This window comes from Pipistrellus hanaki (assembly GCF_964339955.1).
Source record: "Pipistrellus hanaki genome assembly, chromosome: 4".
Classification (NCBI taxonomy): Eukaryota; Metazoa; Chordata; class Mammalia; order Chiroptera; family Vespertilionidae; genus Pipistrellus; species Pipistrellus hanaki.
In genome coordinates, this window is record NC_140506.1 from 9288836 (window position 1) to 9307615 (window position 18780).

At 36.9% G+C, this 18780-nt stretch overlaps 1 protein-coding gene across 2 annotated transcripts in view; it reads right to left on the reverse strand.

Moving 5' to 3' along the window:
* HCN1 (hyperpolarization activated cyclic nucleotide gated potassium channel 1) overlaps positions 1-18780 on the reverse strand; it is a 267988-nt gene that overhangs the window by 106758 nt on the left and 142450 nt on the right. The window lies entirely within an intron of this gene.

Sequence of the window (18780 nt, forward strand, 5' to 3'; positions counted from 1 at the left end):
GAGCATCATCAACCTATGAACCAGGAGGTCATGGTTTGATTCCCCAGTCAGGGAACATGCCCAGGTTGTGGGCTCGATCCCCAGTGGAGGGTGTGCAGGAGGCAGCTGGTCATTCATTCTCTCTCATTATTGATGTTTCTATCTCCCTCTGCCTTCTTCTCTCTGAAAACCATTAAAAACATAGTTTAAATGTTTTGCAAAACATTTTATTTTTTATTGCTCACTGTAATTACTGTGTCAAAAAGGAAGATTGCTTAAAGAAAGAATGTTTTTTGCAAAAACATTGGTTTTGCAACTAATTTTCATTTATGTTCTTCTGGGCATTTCAGCAAAGCTGCTTTAAAACATGATAGCAAAATTGACACGTGATAACAACGCTCTTCTTTATCTCAGTTCTTGTTAAGATAATGAACTTACTGAAGGTAAAATAATAATAATAATAATAATAATAATAATAATAATAATAATAGTAGTAGTAGTAGTAGTAATAAGCTAAGAACTAAAGATCATTGAAAGTGGAGTTTAATTGTAAAATATAAAGACTAAGAATTAATTGCAGTTAACTTTTATCTATATGAGTGCAGTTCTTTATATGTGTATATTGAACATGAATAGTAACCTTTGAGATAACAATTTCCTGGATTTTGTTAAAAAACAAAACAAAACAGTTGAACAACATTTAACAAAGAATAAAATCATTATTTCCATTTATATTGCTTGCACGGTACAGGCTACCCTTTTCTATGAATCTTTCTTATTGACCTTTTAAATAAATTAATAAATATGGCTATACTACATATGCAAAGACACAGCACCTGGAGATATATTGAATCACATTTTGTATAATTCTCAAAAGAATAACATTTTTTTGGAAGTAAGAAGGACATGTATCACAAAATTGTCTGAGCAACAGAACAAGCCCCACAAAATTTGTATTGTGATTCAGAAAAGAGATCTTTGTAAAAAAAACTTCTATAATTCTTTATAGAGGTAAGAGGTCAGAATTGCTGGAGGATTTGTTTTTTTTGTTATAAAATCATCAAATCTGTCTTCAATTAAATGTTTTCCACCTTGCTCTATTTCTATTAGCCACTAATTCTTTCTTTAAGCAATCTTCCTTTTTGACACAGTAATTACAGTGAGCAAAAAATAAAAATAAATAAAAATAATAATAACCTTGCTTTGTGGAAATGTACACACTGTTCTGAATTTCTTTCAAAAGTAAGTTTGGGGTCCTAGATTTAAAGGCAACAGATCATGTATTTTGACATTCAAATAGCTCTTAAGACATAATTTAATTAAGACACTGAGAATTTTATTTTCGCTTAAGCTATTTTTAAATTTGTTTCAGTATTTGGCAAACCCATAGAAAAGTCCTTTAGATGTTATTGCCTGTGATATTTCTTGTTCACTGAATTTGTAAATAGAAATTGTATAACATTTCCATAAAAAATTTCTCACTAAAAGTAATATAGTATGACATAATAAAAAAGGCTTCTACTATTAAAGTAGAAAAAAAATCACCATGAATTAAAATTTTGTTGTTTAGTAAGAGAAGTCTAAATTTATACCCAAGTATTTCCTGCCAAAATAGTTCAATCTAACTTTTGTGCGTTGTTGGAAAATAGGGTAAAACTACAGAATGGAACTCTGGAGCAAACAAGAAACTAAGTACCTTTCAACCGGATTCCTTGAAGTAAACAATAACTATGTGAAACCCTCCCCAAAGTCTGTACATTATGTGCACACAGGTAGCAGTCATCCTTCAGTTACAGACCTTGGAGGGAGGTCAGGGCTGTCAGAGGGACTAGTGCCATTCTTAGTAAAGCTGACTTTCATGAATTTTCCATTTTGTTTTTATGGAATTTGATTTTCTCTGTGAAATCTTCAGGGATTATTTAGTGAATTAAAGGTAACATATGCTAATATCCAACAATGCCTTTAGAAAGAGCCTAATCCTTCTGAAATGTTTTCTAGAGAAACATAAGCACTATTTTTTTATTAAGGTATTATATGTGTACATATCTTTCCATTGCCCTCCCCCCCCATGCCCATAGATGCCCTCCCCCCCTAGAGTTTTTCGTTCATTGGTTTCATAAGCACTATTTTTATAAAGGAAGTTGTTTGTGGGAAATAAGGCCTTTCATAATATTTTAGAAACTCATTGTTTCCATTTACTTATTTACTTATTATTTATTTATTTACTTACTTATTTTTGTGCTACATGTGATTAAGGAACTCCTACTATATCAGGAAAATCCCTAGAATCAAATCTGTCCTCTATCACAATTCCATTCCCAACCTCACAAAGCTAGCATTTGGTACTTGTCCAATATTTATATACTAAGTCTACTATAAAGAGCGCTCAGCAATAACTTACATAATTAATTTCATAAACTGTAAACTGTCTCCCCTTTTGGCCTTTAACATTATAGGTCCAAATGTGATACCACTTTTTGGGACTACCTAGGTTTAGAAGAGGCAGAAGCATGCTGGCTATTTTGACACTGGTTAGTATTCGAGGCTAATTTCAAAAAGTCAAGTCCAAGCATCTCCATCCTGATTTATCTACTTGACAGAAGAACGTCACGATGTACATAGTGCTCATTTTGATGTTTACACACACGAGTGTGTGTAGGCCCTGCCTGGTTGTCTCTTGAGCTCCTATAATTCATCCACTCTGACAGGCACAGTCATCAATCACCTGGGGCCAGTTGCTGAGGTTATTAATGGCCCTGTTAAAGCCTTGCTCATGGAATATTTGGATTGAGAAGATCATTTTCTTATGGGGATCATATATCTGTAGACAGTCAAGCTAAACCAAGAAGTAAACATCTGACTTAATTTATGCATTTTCACAATTTCTCAGTGTCTAAATATTGAGTGTGGCGTAAATCTAAGTGCGACATTACTGGACTCTCTGTCTTACCATTGATGACAATAGCTTCTGTTTTGTTTTGTTTTTTTTTCAGCTACAAGGTGAATATCTATTTTTGAGTGGTAAATTCCTGTCTAAATCAACTTAATACTAATTCCTGCAAACTTGACTTAACACAAAAATAACAGCACAGATGACACTCAGTAAACTGTTGAATGAATGAATGAGAATGTTGCAGGTGTTTAACAGGAAGAGCATAAGTAACTGCTTATGATTTTAAGAGTGTGACATTTGCTTCTATGTTTTCAATCAGGGAATTAAAAATTTAATTATTATCTATCTTCCTAGTGATGACTTAAAACCTGATTTGCATGCTCAGGGTGTGGGTGGCAGAGAGATAGGACGTTCTGACCACTAACAATATGCTTTTAATTGGTATTTATAAGACTCAACTGGGAAAAAAAAGAATTAAAGTAAGTTTTAAAAGAAACTCTTTCATTTCCTTTTCATTAAAAACTAGACTATAAAACATATCAGTGGAAAGCTATTGCTTTACAATTACCTAAATATAAAGCAAGATATGACTCAGTAAAATAATATATCTAGTCTATATGACTCAGTGAAATAATAGATCTATTGATATGACTCAGTGAAAGAATAGATCTGGTCTCAAATCCCCCCTCAATTCTTTTTTTTAATTAATATATTTTTTTATTGATTTCAGAGAGGAAGAGAGAGATAGAAACATCAATGATGAAAGAGAATCATTGATCAGCTGCCACCTGCATGCCCACACACTGGGGATCGAGCCCACAACCCAGGCATGTGCCCTAACTGGGAATCAAATCAATTGACCTCCTGGTTCATAGGTTAATCCTCAACCACTGAGCCATGCCAGCTGGGCTCCCATCACTTCTTTTAATAATATTATATTTTTAGAGTTCTGCCCAGTTGGAGTCCAATGACTCCAGATAAGATAGCTAATCAACTTTCCAAAACTAAAAAATGCTCTGATGAAGATAATTTAATTCAGCACCTCCAACCTTGCCCTAATGTTTGCAGAATTGTTCACCATATGTAAAATTTCCCCCAGAAGCAATGCATATTCATTCTGTTTCTAAAAGGCCAAATCCCAAACTGCTCTTTGGCAGATATTTATAAATTAGCTGAGGTTTTTTTTTGTTTGTTTGTTTGTTTGTTTTTTTACAAATGCTTCCACATTCTTTCCTGATACACTGGTTTCAGGTGATTCTCACTCTTATAAACCACTTATGAAGTCAATGGGCCTTAATCAATCCTTAACTATTTGATCTCTATGTTTTACCTAACCACAACAATTATGAAGAGCAATGTAACACTTTTCATAGCATTCAGTGATCTGCCCTTAGTCTTTGACTTCCCAGAAGGGGACCATTTATAGGCTAGATTGCTTCTATGATCTCAAAATTTATTCAAGCATTCAAAGATACCATCAGAATTCTAATTAAAGCAATGTTAAGAAAATAAAATGGGCCAGGAATGGCTCTCTTGACAAAGAACATCTTACTGTTAAGATATAAAACATGGTTATGTTCTTTGGTTTTTCTTTATAAATTTACTAGAGGCCTGGTGCATGAAATTCGTGCACAGGGGGTAGGTCCTCAGCCTGCTCTGCACCCTCTCCATTCTGGGAGCCCTCAGAGGAGTCCATTTCAATCTGGGAGCCCTGACGGCTTAGGCCAACTACCCATGTTTCTCTGATCTCTGTGGGGCCCACTCCCCAGAGGCTCTCCATGGCCAGGGTGGAACTTGCATTATTGTGGGTGTGCAGGAGGCAGCTGACCAGTGATTCTCACTGATGATGTTTCTGTCTCTCTCTCCCACTTCCTTCCTCTCAGAAATCAATAAAAATATATTAATTAAAAATAAAGAAGAATGAATAAAACAAAGCAAAAAAAACAGCCATTTTCCAGATCATTGTCCCAACCCTTTGAGATTCTGCTTCCTGGAAAACATGGACAGTTTGGCTCAAGTAAATTCATAAAAATTCTCTACAGGTTTGAATGCTTTTACATGAACATGACATATACACCTGCTGGTTTCTGAGGATGAGGCAACAGAATCAGTCCATGAGATCTACTGTAAAACTGTAGAGGAGTCTCATTTTGCTGTCAAAAGCCAGGCCACCATTAGAAAGAGTGTAGAAAACCAGAAATAGGATTTACAGAGAGAAAACAGTCAGAAATGAACAGAGGGATGCTCCCGCACTATTTTCTACCAAGACAGGTATCTCAAACACCCTACCTCCCTGAAGTTGGTAAGCTGCGGCTTAAAGGTGGGGGAGACAGAGAAGCCCAAGGTGAGGTCCAAGGTTCTGATATCACTGGAGAATTTTCTGTATTTGAATGAAGCTTTGGAGTGAGATCCATTGGAATGGATCTCACCCTGACCTCCGCTCCTCCCTCTTGCTCCCTACTCCACCCCCTACTCCCAAGCCCAGGATCTGTCTGCTCCCAGCTGCCTCCCCCAAACATGCCAAGTACAGGTGGATACCAGAGAGTGGGCACTGCTCCCCACAGCAGTGCCCAACTTCGGAGGGTGCCAGCACTCTGTGCCTGTGGTGCTGCAGTCTCAGGGATAGCAATACCCAGCAACAGCTGGTCCTAAGCCTCTCTCCAGACACAGGAGGAAAGACAATCTAAGCAGCAAGCCTAAGGGACGCCCAGGAGGAACATGCTTGCCAAGATTCCATGTAGTAGGCTATGTGTGCGTGCTGCCCAGAGGCCCTGGTGGAATGCTTGCCTTGTTGCCATTGCATTGAAGCAAGCATTTGTCAGGCCACTCATGCTGCCCGCTCTCAGCAGCCATACCCTTAGGACTGGGGGACTCCTGCAGGCTGAGGAGACTGGGTGCCGCCATCTTTGTGATGAAGTGACAGTTAATTTGCATATTACCCTTTTATGTGATAAGGATACCTGCCTAACTTGACATATCTTTTTGATGGAGTGTCTATATGCCATGTTGACAATAGAATGCAAAAAATATAAACATTTTTTTTACTCAGTCTGTTTCACAACTAACATCTACTTAGGATTCAATATGTATTCATCCTAATCAAAGGTAAAATCAATATCATAAAAGTCCTTCTGCAATTCTAAGCTTAAAAATGATCCAGGTTATCTTACCAGAGTGAATGAAACCTTATTAAAGGGTTTCCTTGGTAAACAAGAAAATAGCAGTCTCCACAGCCACCTCTTTGAACACTGATAGGTGATTGTAGTCATTGGACTAATTTTTTAGTCTCCTGCCTCATCTGGGATCTCCATAAGAACGGCCAGCCCATACCTTCATAAAAGTCAACTATCTGGGCCTCTCATCTCTAGAAGCCTCTGTAAATGCCCAAATGCAATGGTCTACTCTCTAACCTCACACACTGATGGTCAGGGCCTCACGCTGTTGGGTGCTTTTATCCTGGGTTCTTTGTTCCATTGTCTCTTCCAAAAATTCCCTTATGTTATTTATTAACATTAAACACCCCCAGTCTTTTAATAAAATTCTTTCTCTCCTGCTTGGCTTATGAGTCCTCTTCACTATCTCTCCAAAGATTCTCCAGTAGTTTTCTTGAAGAGTTGGTTCAGTTCTTTCATATTTCATCAGCTTTAGCTTCTGATGGCAGTGCCCTCATTTTCCCATCTTTCTTTTGCTACTTTAAGACAATTATTTGTCTTGCTGTATTAAAAACAAAAACAAAAACAAAAAAATTCCTCTTTCTTTAGTGTTCATCTTCTTGGCTATTCCACCCATAACCTCATTTCTGGAATTTATCAATCTCTTGGTCTCCACCCACCACACATCTCCATTTATTAAGGACTGTTTTTCCATTGATCAGAATGTCAACTGAAGCTACTGAAGATCACTGGAGAGAAAATGTAGACTGTGGCTACTAACATTTTTTTTTTAAGAGTAGCAATCTTATTTGAGGCCCTTGGTTATGATTCATTTCTAACACCATCTATCCTTTATTTTCTCTATTTCCCCTAAACCATGATTGTTCTGCTCAGTTTTGGCATATAGTTTTAACTCTCCTAGAGGAAAGAGGCATTCTAATGTTTAAGGTTCTTCAACTCTGCCCTCCCATCCCTTCAAACAAACATATATCAGCAGCTTTTCTTACTATTTCTTTTCTTGTCTCAGAATAGTATGTCTTCTATTCAAAACAAGTCCCTCCTAATTTTTAATATTAACCTGATCTTATTCCCACCTAAGAACCCATACAATTAGTTCCTCAATCCAAGGGGTCCCCACTCTCTGTTGTGGACAGGTGGACACTATAGTAAAATACAGTACAAATGAAGCAACATAAAAATGAAATTTAAAAAAGGAATGTGATATAATACTAACTACTGATTATACTACTGGAGATAACGGCAAGGGCAAATTGCTATAAATACTTCATTACTTTTTTTGTCAGAACCATTAACTTTTCTACACTAACTTTACCCCAAACACAATTTCAGGGTAAGGTAAGCATTAAAATATTGATTTAATAAATATAACTGTTTTTTCCCCCTGAAATTCTTCTTTGGCAAATCTTATCTTGAAAACCCAAATTAGAAATTTAAATTTTTAATATAAAATTTAATAATCTCATTCTTTCTCTAGTACATAGTAGAAAATAAGAAACCAACCAGAAATGGCTACATAAGTATACATGAATGTGTGCCCGTACATAGAGAAAGAGGGTAAAAAAAGAAAATAATCACAGTAGCAATAGCTTATGAATTCTGCATAGGTCTTGTGAATGAATTTCAAATGATATTTCCATAACATTGTGTTTTTAGGACAAGGTTAAGGAATAATTCATTTTAGACATAACATATTGCTAACAATAGTCTCATTAGTATTTTTATAGTTTCATGCAAATCTTTTGCTCACTTTCTTTTGTATAACTGCTGTCTCATCAGATTTGTAATGTTACATGCTCCAATAAGTACAAACTTAGTTATCTCTACATTTTGAGCTACAGATAGTGTAATTATTCTAGTTTTTGTTACTAGTTCATTTCCTCAGTACACAAAACCAATCACATAAATTTGCGGAATGGAGAAATGCACCTAAACTTGGTAAGAAGAGATATTTTACTTTGGAGAACTCACTTCATCAATTTGTATTTTTTTAAAATTCATTTAAATAATGAATGCTCTTAAAACAGAGAGAATCCAGTCTCCAAGCTCTGACTGAACTATCAAAGCACACAGAGCAGAGGATGTTTAACAAATTTTATGTACTCTGAAAATTGTTCTCCTATAGACTGACAGATATACCGTCAGCAAGTATCTGGTAATTGCTTTGAAATTACCAAGTAAGAATATGCCATATTTTTTCCATTCCATTCAGATGTAATTTAGAAAGAATTTTTGCACTAATTCTCCATTAACCAAATTCTATTGAATTGTCTCTAAGACATATATAAAATGCATAATATATTTTGGTGGTCTCTTGCTAACATATTTTTAAAGTATACACCAAATGTTATTATTTCTTCTACTTTATATAAATTCTGTGAGAAAGAATCCACTTCAATGTTTTAGGTGTCATATTCATAAACTTTGTTAAATACACACGTAATGATAAATGTTTGGCACCTCAACTATTTTTTTTTTACTTAAAATATTAAAAATGATAGTGTTTATAGGGTGGTAACTTTTTTTAAATTTAGCTATATATACAAGATGTCCCCAAAAATGTATGCACACTTAACAGCTGATACCTGAATTTTGAAAGTGAAATGCATTTTAATAAACAATGCCTTTATAACTATTTAAAGTGTGTGTATACATTTTCTTGGTATACTTATATTTTAATTAAACATTACATTGCTAACTACAGAGTATATAGTGTCTCCAAAAAATATATACACACTTTAACAGCTGATAACTTACTGAATTTTCATTCCTTTTCAGGTTTAACTGATTTGATATAATGGGTGAAGCCAGACTAAATTTTGAATAAAGAAAATTTATCCTAAAGTGCCGCTCGACTTTTTATGGGGACACATAAAAGATAAAGTTTACAGTACAAAACCGGCAACAGTCAATGGATTGAGGGCACACAAATACTGAACAAAATGACTCTTGATGTTGCGAATCCATTGCTTCACATTATCAGTAGTGTCTGGACCAGAACAATCATTGAAAAAAAGGCATTGAAAAAAGGTATTCATTTCTGTAGATTATTTTAAATTTTGAAAATGAATTGTATGTTAATAAGCACTCACTTTATAATCATTCAAAGTGTGCATACACTTTTTGGGACACCCTTTGTACCTTTTTAATTTTTAATCAATTATATTTTTTAAATATTAGAGGTAAACAAAGTTCACATGAAATAAAAAGGCACCAAACAAGAAATTTTGCCACATCAGGACTTCAAAAGTTGTCTGCTGGGGAGACACATGACCTGAAACCAGGGACTGGCGTTCTGGTCCTGACTCTGCATTAATCAGTTCCCAAAATTTCCCCTTCACTTTTCAATAAAAAGAAAGGAGCTACAGCAAGTCACACCCTTTATTTCAGAAAGAAAAAAAATTCAATGTTAAGAACTGGGAACACAAGGAAGACAACACGCACACACACAAGTTGCAAAGTACACAAGAGGTAAAACACTAGGTTATGTAAATAATGTCCCTAAACCTTTGTTAACAAATTAAATAAATAAAACTTCATAATACAGCTGTCATTGGATAAAATGGAGTAGACACCATTATATTTGGACAAATTGCCCAGTCTAGTCTTTCTCAGCATCGGCAGTCTCGCAAAGTTGGGTGGAAAACATCACATGGCACCCTTCTCCAGGAGGCCCGGAGAGGCGAGAGGAAGGAAAGCCCTCTTCTGGAAATACTGCTCAGATGAAAACACACTTCCCCCCAGCCTCTGGTCATGGCCAGCAGACTTGCTGCGCCGGCCACATGAGTCAGTGGAGCCTGAAACCCTAATTTATTTGAGTGGATGTGTGTGGGAGATGCTCTGGAAGAAGTGGTGCTGGCAATGTTGTGGGCATGAAGACAGTAAAACGGAATGACAATTTTTAGTGAATCAGTCACAGATTCTGACATTTGACAAAACCCAGTAAGTGAAAAAAACACACCATATTATTACTGCAACTTCTCAAAAAGAAACCAAAAACTTAGAAAATAAACAACTTTTGGCAAAGTTATAATGCATGCTTTCCTCAATTATTTGCATTATCAACCCTATTATAAAAAGACTCATTCAACTCCAATGGCTAACTGCATGTTCTTTAAGGAATGAAAGAAGGAAGGAAGAAAAGAAGGAAGGAAGTAGGAATGCAGGAAAAGAGGGAGGGAGAGAGGGAGAGAGGGAGAGAGGGAGGGAGGAAGGGAGAGAGGGAGGGAGGTTAGTTCCCAGTTTAGAAACAAGTGGTACCTTTTCCTAAATGGGAACCTTTGGGATTATTATATATTTTACCAAATACTCTTTGTGATTACAGAATGGTTATTCTGATTTGAAAATAATCCAAATCCAAATGAAATACATTTACATACAAATTCTGTTTGTGATTTTTAGTATCCTTTAATTCCAGAACATCTGTAATCCTTTGTCATACCCTGGTTACATGACCAATATTCATATAGACATTTTCATCACTGTGGTTTATACTTATTCAGGCATTTTATCACCAAAACTTACTTCTCTGAACACATCTATTTTTGTCTAGTTTATATTTTTCACTGTCTTATTCTTCTCGAACTGTCTTTGGTTTGAGATGGCTAATCTCTGAAAAGTCCTATTTTCTTCCATTCTTTTTTTCCTCTGCTCATCATCACTTCCTTATCTAGTCTGACACAAAAAGCCATTATTTCACCAATGTCTTATCAAAATTGTCAATTCCCTTCTCTGTTGTATTCCCATAGTAATAGTCTCTTCTAAGAATAGCTGTCATCTCACTCCTACATATGAGCTTCTATATGTATTACTTTTGATCATCATAATTTTATGATTCTCTCTTCTACTGTCTCCATTAAAATATAAACATAATGGGGAGAATCACATATAACTATCTTAATTTCTCAAGGTCTTTGGCTCAGTGTTAATTTTTTTAAATAAAAAAAGCCATAGAGTTTGCTTTAAAACCAGCTTGATTTCTCAGAAGAGGTTCAGGGTGAATTTTGATGAATATAAGTTGAATAATTGGATAATAAATGTGTGAAATCTACCACCTATTAATATTAAAAAATTTTCATGTTTCTATAAAATAAATAGCATGCAAATATTGCCACCCAGGTGTCACTTACTTAAAAATAAGAAAGCAGCTCCGCTGGTGTGGGCTCAGGGGTTGAGCACTGACCCAGGAACAAAAAGGTCACAGGTTCGATTACCAGTCAGGGCACATACCTAGCTAGGCTGGGGGCTCAATCCCCAGTGGGAGGCTGTGCAAAAGACAGCTGGTCAATGTGTCTCTCCCATCGATGTTTCTATCTCTCCATCCCGATCTCATCCTTTCTCTTTAAAAATCAATAAAAACTATTTTTTAAAGAAATTAAAAAAAAAACAACAAAGCACTCCTGAGAAAAAAGGAACAAAGTCAGAGGTATCACACTACTTGACTTCAAATTATATTCCAGAGCTACAATAATCAATACTGCACCGCACTGGCAGAAAAACAGATACACAGCCCAGTGGAATAGAATTAAAGCCCGGAAGTAGAATACGTATGGGCAAATAACTTTTGACAAAGAATTAAAAAACATACAAAGGAGTAAAGAGAGCCTCTTTGAGAAATGGGGCTGAAAAAATCAGAAAGCCACATGCAGAGGAATGAAACTAAGCTACAGTTTGTCCCCATGTACAAAACCTAATCCAAAAATCTAAGTGACCTATTCTAAATGACATTGAGGGTAGGGCATAAGTTGTGAGTACATGAAACCATAGTATTCTTGTATTATTTATCAATTATTGTATTATTTTCCATACAAAGCACTGTGAACCTTGTTTTTATTTTCTTGTTAATTCTAGTGGAAACTAATTGAAATCTGTTTCTTTGTTGTCAGAGTATCAATAATGTTATAGTGGCTTGTATAATAAGCAAAATAAACTAGTGATTAATGAAATTTTGATTCCATATAACAATTGTATGAAAACAGTTTAAATTACATTTATGTTTATTGTCACAGGCTCTATAACTATAAAATTATTATTAAATAGAAGAACTCAGTTTCTATGCTCTCAATGCATGCTATCATCGCAGAATTTAAAGTATGTTGCAGGATTAGCAATATTTTTTAAAACAATGGTGCAAACTATTTTTAGTTTTTGAGACTATCTTAAATTAACTGACATATTGGTCTCTTCTGATATTGAATCTGACAACATGAACCCCGTTGTGTTTTAAGTGTATTTTCCAGATCTCTTATCAATTTGAGTTAGCAGACTAACCCCGTAACAGGGGCTGAGCCTGAGCCAAAACACATTCTAAAAAACTGGAGATTTGGACTTATTCCTGTTGAGTTGGCAAGAGTGAAATGCAATAGAATTAAATACTTCTGACAAGCCCTAAATGGAGGCATCCAGAAGGTTACTATCATTATTATCCAGGCTCTCACCCAGAATTCAGACTCACAAATCACTGTCATGCTGTCTGCTAAATTCAGCCTTGATTCCGGCTCTACATTAGTTCATTCCTCTGGTATATTTATGTAGTAGGAGAGTTAGCAGAAGAGAATACTTTTGTATTATGGTGTATTCAAGGCCCCAATTTCTGAGTCACATATCCAGAAAGAGAGGAATTCTAAGACTTGTAGAATTAAATTTTAAATAAAAATATTTACAAATAACTTTTTAAGAGCAGCAGGTGAGAACTGCATTTCTGCCTGAAGGGGTAAAAACATTCTCAGTGCCACAAAGTTGCTTAAGGATTTTACACCCTTTACTGTTAGCCATCAACCAATCTCACAGGTAACCAGTGCTTAAAAGAGAATGGGACTGATTGGACTGTGTCCTCCAAATTTCGTGTTGAAGCCTTGACCCCCAAGGTGATGGCGACTAGAGCTGGGGCCTTTGGGAGGTCATTGGGTCCGGAAGGCAGAGTCCTCATGCGGGGATTAGTGCTCTTACAACAGACCAGAGATTTTGCTCGCTCTCTCTCTCTCTCTCTCTCTCTCTCTGCCATGTGAGGAGACAGCAAGAACATGGTCATCTGCAAACAGACATCCAATCTGCCAGCACTTTGATCTTGAGCTTCACAGCCTCCAAGACTATGAGAACTACATGTCCTGGTTAAGCCACTGAGTCTATGGTATTTTGTTACAGCAGCCTGAGCTGACTAAAATAGGGAGGTATTAATGTTACTGTTAGTTTTCAAATCAGAATAGGCATATTCAAGTAGCAAATTTGAATAAACAATATATGGAAAAATAAGTCATGCCTCTTTAAATATTTAACTAATATGTTGGCAATGAGACTTTACAGTGATACCACTATTGAGGGGTATGCGATAAATCCAGTATTAAGTGAATATTATATATATTTATGTAAAATATGTGTTTTTACTATTGAACAGAATTGTTTGCATTTTATGTTCAAATAGACTTGTCTCCCAGAGCATGGAGAGCAAATTCAGGTCTAATATCTGGACTAGGTGACTCTTGAACTGTTAATATTTGGATATAGTTCTTCCTAGATATATGCCTATTAATATACATTTTTCTATAATTATGTTTACATATTTTTTTAAATTTGAAGAGAGAGTTTATTTAGAAAGATACAGAGGTAATAGAAGTGAGCTAACTGGGCTGCGTAGCTCAGGAAACAAGTTACAGAAGCACAAGAAGGGCCCTTGGCGCTCAGGAGAGGGAATGGCAAAGGGAACGCCCCTGGGGTAGGAGAAGGGGGCGGGAAAAGTTCCCATGTGCATCCTAAGGGGGGAAAATATATTTTTTAGTGGTGAAATCAATGCTTCTATTTTTGTAAACAGTCTTTCATTCAATAATACATATGGGCTCTAATTGCTAATATGCCTAAAATAGCTGCCTCTTAATTCATTACGTCAGTGGGCAAAAGTGTATTCAATCAATCTGCCATGACTGAACATTCAGTGAACCACTCCAAACACTGCTTAGGATTTTATAGTTGAATCCCATCTACAAGAGGAAAACACCAAGGAATGTCCCTGGCACTGCTCACCTGACTCTGATACTCCAACCATCCCCGCTGTTTAACAGTTTCATTTCTCATCATTCTGGAAGTAAATCATCTACAGATGCAGATAAAGTGGACGTAAAGCATGCCTCTCGGAGATCATTTGAGTCTGTTAACAGGGATAATTCTAATGCTAACTGATGTGTTACTTGCTTCAAAGAGGAGATTCAAAGTCACCTGCTCATCCATTCGTGCCTGGAAGGCGGACCTTATGCTAAGTCCTGAATCATGGCAGATGGTCAAGTTCAGCACATCCCTGGAACATTTTTTAAAAAAATATATTTTATTGATTTTGTACAGAGAGGAAGGGAGAGAGATAGAGAGTTAGAAACATCGATGAGAGAGAGTCATTGATCAGCTGCCTCTTGCACACCCCCTACTGGGGATATGCCCGCAACCAAGGTACATACCCTTGACCGGAATCGAACCCGGGACCTTTCAGTCCCCAAGCCGATGCTCTATCCATTGAGCCAAACCAGTCCCGGCTCCCTGGAACATTTATTCTCAGGTAAGATGAGCCATTGTTCTGCTTGACTAATTTGGTTTAAGCCAGGGAATGTTAAAATTCAAATAGCCCTAGAAAAAGTACACACGACAGGCTCATCTGCGGGGGAAGAAGACAGCCAGGTGAGGGAGAACACAGGACTGGTGGGCAGACAGGAGCAGGGGCCTTACCCTGGTGACACGCTGCAGGCTCCTGAGCATAGCAGGCAGCCAGGAGGCAGCTGAAAACTGGGTGGGCCTATAGGCCACAGAAACACACAGCGGACAAAGGGCAGCAGCACTAGACATCAGCTCTGGTGTGTCCTCAGCGGTACTAACCTGTATGTATGGCAGCTATGTACTAGTCTAGCATTTATTTTATTTAAAAAATATATATTTTATTGATTTTTTACAGAGAGGAAGGGAGAGGGATAGAGAGCTAGAAACATCAATGAGAGAGAAACATTGACCAGCTGCCTCCTGCACACCCCTTACTGGGGATGTGCCCACAACCAATGTGCATGCCCTTGACCTGGGAATCGAACCTGGGACCTTTCAGGTCTGCAGGCCGACTCTCTATCCACTGAGCCAAACCGGTTTTGGCTAGTCTAGCATTTAATATTTAAATCAAGTATGGCTCTATATAAGTGTGACAATATTTAAGAAGTTTACCATTTAAGTGAATATTATAAGCCTTTTACTTATATTTAGACAAATGATTTTAGAACAATTATTTGTCGTGTGGCATTAAAGCTTTCTCAAGAGTAGATAACACATCTACCCCCTCCAAAGCATGTGTACCTCTCACAAAGATCAAATAATAAACTTCCCAAGAAATGGCCAATTTGAGAGCATGTGCCATCCTTCAGCTGGTGGGGATCTGCAAGGCTGTTCAGGAGTCAGTCATCAGGCTCCTGGTACCCCCGGGGCGAGGGACACGGTCCAGCTGCAGTGAAAACACCTATGACATGAACATCCATGCCTCCAACATAGTCACGAGAAATAGGCTCAGAACCCGGCAGCATATTTGTTTATATGTTTCCTGGGGTTGTGAGGCTTGGATGAGACAGAACAGTGCTCTGAAGGTAGTGAGTGTTCGCTGAAAGGTAGGCTCATGGTTCATAATCAATACAGCCCCGGGCATGCTGCTGAGTGAGCAAGCATCTCCTGACCTAAAGTCATAGTTTCTTAATAGCAACCTTCATCCACAAAGGTGTCACCAACCTGGTCTTTTTTTTAGAGGTAGAAAGAATGGACGCCAAAGAGAATCGATGCCTTAACCATCACAACTATAAAAAGCAAGGCTGGTACTTCTTACTCCCGGGAGTGCCTTTCCCATTTACCCTGATCAATTTCTCTAACTCTGCAACTGGCTTTTACCTTCAGCATACTCTGAGGCGGTGTGTGTGTGTATGTGTGTGTGTGTGTGTGTGTGTGTGTGTGTGTGTGTGTGTGTGTTTCTATTCTTTTCTCACATTTGTAATGTATCTTTTTATCTTGATCATCTTGAATACAAAGACAATTTTTGGTTTATATTTATATTTTGCTGAAACAAGTGTAAATTAATCTTAAATCTTTCAGCTAAATCTCTCACAATGTTTTTACTCAGAGTCAAAGCAATAAATCATATAAGGGAAAAGGCACATTAACACACGTTGGTCTCTCTGCATTTTTAATTGAAACCTAGTTTTAAAATTTTTTTATCTTTGAAGTATAAGAATAAAAATGCACAAACACTAACAATTGCTGTTATTCATAAAAAAATATTAAAGTATTTTAAAAAGCCCTTTGCATTGAAGTTAGTAGAAAAAGGCTTAAGTGATTTGCAATTCAAGTGGGCAATTATTTTTAATAGAAAGCTCATATCCTACTTGTCACTATAAAAGCCTAAAAATAAAAAGCAAATGTGTCTTTCACTGGGACACATTGGCTTTTTATTTCATTAAATGATATAAAATATGCACACCAAAATCTACTTCAAGGCATGATTCCATTTAATTCTAAGTCGAATCAACACTGCTCTCTATAAAGACAAAGCAATTCTGTATTGAAAGATAGTTTCCTGCTCTTCATTGATAGCAGCTTCTTCATTTTTAACTATTTAAATTTACCATGAAACTTTGTCTTTATTTTATTTTAAAAAATATATTTTATTGATTTTTTATGAGAGGGAGAAGGATAGAGAGCTAGAAACATTGATGAGAGAGAGAGAGAGAGAGACATTGACCAGCTGCCTCCTGCACACCCCCTACTGGTGATGTGCCCACAACCAAGGCACATGCCCTTGACCGGAATCGAACCTGGGACCTTTCAGTCCACAGGCTGACACTCTATCCACTGAGCAAAACCGGTTTTGGTGAAACTTTGTCTTTAAACCTATCATCTGTACTAAAACTAGAGTGTAGTAATGGAAGCTTAGAATAATAGAAATGGGTGCAGGCATCCATGTAGTCCATTATGGATCTTACATATGTATGTATTTACATTATATTGTATAGGGGGCCTTCCAAAAATGTATACACACTTTAACAACTGATAGCTCAATTTTGAAAATGAAATGTATTTAATAAACACTGTCTTTATTATTTAAAGTAAATGTATACATTTTGGGACACCCTATAATATATATATATGTATATATATGTATATATATATGTATATATATATATGTATATATATACACACACACACATATATATAATATATAAAGATATGATATATCTTTCCCTAGTGATAGAAGACACCAGCTATCAATTAGAATTACAGAAAGAAGCCTTAATTATATTGTTCAGCACAACCTTTTTTCTTTATTCAGCACTTTATACTTACATAAAAATATAAGCTGGAAAAACAAAGTAGCTTTTTACTCCACTTAATAACAGAGTTTTTGTCTTTCTCAGGGAAAAGGGGGCTAAGCTGTAATATTCAGAAACAGAAATGGCCTTTTCAGATGACATATCTATGTGTCTAGAATAAGCTCACAAAGAAAAACAATAAATATTATTCATAATGAGTCATAGTTGCACCACCACTTATTTTTGTAGAACTACTTCAAAACATCTCGTCATTTTAGTTTTTTTTAGATTTTTTTTTTAAAAAAAGCTTTGTCCCCTTCTCTATAATTTCATCGAACTCCTTTACAAACTCGGGTCCCAGGGCAGCCTTCATTTTTTCTGGAAGATCTTCCCCGCTACCCTTCATGTGCTGGAAACCCTCCCCTCCTATCCCCACAGCACCTCGAGCTCCATCTCAGCACTCACCATGCCGGGGCCCAACTGCCTGCTTATCTGTCCTCTCCTTCGGACTGTACATCCCATGCATATAAAAATGATGGTTTGCTTTCCATTATATTCCTAGTGTTTTACATGTATTCTTGGTTTTTCATAAAATAGTAAATATTTGGTGAATTAAAAATAAGACAAACACATTTGCAAGATAATAGACCTAACTGATTTCACTCCGTACTATTTCCAGGACACTTTTCTGACCACCCTGAAGTAACTCAAATGAGCCACTGTCAACGCATCAGGAGGTGACATCCCATCTAGTTACCTGTCTCTTGTTTGCATTTTCTCATGTGTCAGCTGAAAGGAAGGAAGCTCTGGGTGCAGAGTGACAGACTAGAGGAGACCAGACCTGGAGGGTCGGTGAGAGGGCGGTGGAGTTTGGAGACAAATGAGAATTGATTTCTGCAGTGACTGGAAATCATGATGGGGCTGGTGCCTGGAGGACTGAGGAATGGGAAGGACTGGGAACCCTGATGTAGCCGCTGACATTAAAAGGAAAGCACCTGGGATGTTAAGGGGCAAATGGCATGAAGATCGAGAGGAGAACCGTCTGGAGGAGGCAGGTGTGTGACAGGCAGGCTTTCCAACATTGTGCTCTGTCCTAGGTACCCATTCCATTTTCCTGCTGAAAGTGCCCACTTTTCCATCGACAATCAGCTGAGGTGGGGCAGTCTGATTGAGGGAGAGAGAGGAGGGTTATGATGTTTCTGAGATGTCTCCCACCCCTCCCGCAGAAGAACCACTGTGCAGAGTCACAGGTAAGAGTCTACCTGTGTCTGCTACTGACTGTAATTCTGAGTAATTACTTTGATCCCAGTCTGTGCTTCCTTATTTATAAAATGGGGACAATAACCTTACCCATTGTGAAGTGTTATATGGAAGATTTAGATCCTCAAGAAAAATGAAGATAAGCATTTGATAGACAACGAATGACCTT